Source organism: Mus caroli, chromosome 5 (genome assembly GCF_900094665.2).
Source record: "Mus caroli chromosome 5, CAROLI_EIJ_v1.1, whole genome shotgun sequence".
In the NCBI taxonomy this organism is placed as follows: domain Eukaryota; kingdom Metazoa; phylum Chordata; class Mammalia; order Rodentia; family Muridae; genus Mus; species Mus caroli.
This window is the reverse complement of record NC_034574.1, coordinates 80838226-80840560: the sequence shown is the minus strand read 5'-3', so window position 1 is coordinate 80840560 and position 2335 is coordinate 80838226. Positions and strand designations below refer to the sequence as shown.

The following is a 2335-nucleotide window of genomic DNA, read 5'->3' as shown; positions in this document are numbered from 1 at the left end:
ATACTACAAAATATGATCAACTGTAGAACCTAGAACTCCAAATTTAAACAATGTAATATGTATTAATATACAAACTCATTCATCTTGTCTTTAATGTATGTGGAGTCATATGCATCTACAAACAAATACATTAGTCATTATTAAATGCCAAATTTCCTATTTTTGGATAATTTTTTCTGAAGGCCTGGTGTTGAGAAAAGAAGTTGAAAATAATTTTAGATTCATGTACAAAGGAGAGAAAAGTAAGTCCTGTTGTACTTCTGTGTTTTTTGGTTTTTTTTAAAGAAGGCCTTTCAGAAATTCTGAGATTCGTGTCTCACTCTCTCCTATTTACAACTGAGAAGAGAAACTAATGTTTAAGTGACATCTTGAATATTCAAACCAAAGAGAGATGAAATCCAAAATCTATGTCTGAAAAATATAAGTCCCAGTTTCTGTAGGTCACTGTCACCCTAAACAAACATGCATCTTCCTTTTGTCCATTTGAATTCAGCACCCATCTTTCTGTGTAGTTGTGGTGTACTAAGAGCACACACAGTCAATATCTGTTTCAAAACCATTTTGGAGGACCAGGTGTGGTGGTATACAGTTTAAGCACATTCAGAGTCAGGAACTGGTAGATTTCTATGAATACAAGGCCAGCCTGGTCTACCTACTAAGTAGTTCAAGGATAGTCAAGGCTATAGTATGAGATCCTGCCTTAAAAAAAGGCAAAACAGAGCAAAACAAATATAAAAGAAAACAGATTTGATATTCATGGAGAATGAGTCACAAACAAGCTGAAAGAATGAATCTGGATAAAATAATCAGATACTGACATGAGAAAAATAGACACATAGTTTAATCTCAACACCAATCAGTACACTCATCACAAATCTATTAATTAGTACATATTTATTCTCTTGAATGACATAAGTTTAGAGGCATTATTTATTAACACAGTTATCAAATTAATCTGTTATCATAAGCTTTAGTGTGTGTGTATACGCACACATGAGTGCACTTGGGTGTCACATGAATGTTTAGAAGATTATCTTTGCAATCAAGTTTCACTATATTATGCAATGTTTTAAGAAGGCGTGGCTTTTTGGTTAAACGTGCTTTATTTCTAGTGCTTGTCATTTTCCAGGTTATATAATCCTAGAATATTTGGGGAAAAGATAGCATTATAAAGATAGAACTTATTCCATGATACATTATTTTTTGTGACATGAACAGTATCTTTTATAAGTAAAGAAATGAGATCAGTGAAGACCTTTATAATTATTAGACAAATAGAGGCTTTACATCATTAAACAAATTTCTATTAGCATATAAGTAGAAAATAATCTTTAAAAGACAGCCAAGGTACCATCACATCTCCCTGAAAGTAAGACAGAACAGGATTTCAGTATTAGTAGGTTCCTTTGAATAAAATCATCTAGCTGTTTGGAAATTGTTTATTAAAAAAACAAACAAACCAAAAAAAAAAAAAAACCCTCACTGGTTGTTTTATACTGACTGATGCTCACATTGTACTGAAATAGCTTTCAAACTTTGGTACAATCAATTGTTTTCATGATACAAATAGTACATCAAGAAGAGGTGTTGATGCTCTTTACTGTTGACTGTGTTTGTTTAGACTCCTTTCACTTGAATACTGCCCAGTGTTACTTCTCGTAGAAGGAAGAGTCAGAATAGTGTCATAAAAAGAAATCTGCAATGCTTTACCTTTTAGTTTTCTTTTTAAGTGATGTTGAATGCCTTTGACTGTGTGTTTTTATTTGTAGTATAATTTCAAGGATGCCTTTCTAAAATGTAGCTTCAGTAGCCAAACAAGTTTGTTTAAACAGACAATTAAAACAGTTATATCTAGAATACAGCCAGTTAATTTTGAAATTGTTCTACCATTGTACAATTCTTTTGTTATTTTAAGACTTTCATTTAAACAGGTAAGGGAATATTGACATTGTCACAATGTTTAGCATGCAAAGTGAAAGAATGACCTAAGAGTGCTGAATATGTAGAAAGCATGAGATTTCTTTTATATAGAAGCAATATATTGAACATTTATAGGAATCATATCAAGTTTAGACTATAGGCAGACATAACTTGAAAAAGTTAATTGTGATTTTTAAAAGTTAGGAAAATTTCATAATTGGCATGGTGTTTGCAGGTAGATATAAACACTATCTTGTTTCTTTATAATCATTAGGCTAAGAATTTTTCATTGATTTTCTGATGACTTTTCTGTTAAGAATGGTCATGGAATTTAAAGCATAATTTTGGCAAAAATAATAATTATATATATATATACAAATACACACACACACACACACACACACACACACACACA

At 31.2% G+C, this 2335-nt stretch overlaps 1 protein-coding gene across 1 annotated transcript in view; it reads right to left on the bottom strand.

Annotated features, from left to right (window-relative positions):
- Positions 1-239: 239 nt before the first annotated feature.
- The window catches only part of Odam (odontogenic, ameloblast associated), a 10462-nt gene continuing 8366 nt past the window's right edge, over positions 240-2335 (bottom strand). Inside the window, exon 12 of the mRNA XM_021163889.2 lies at positions 240-1363. The gene's annotated coding sequence lies outside the window, so the exon portion shown is untranslated. The remainder of the gene's footprint in view (positions 1364-2335) is intronic.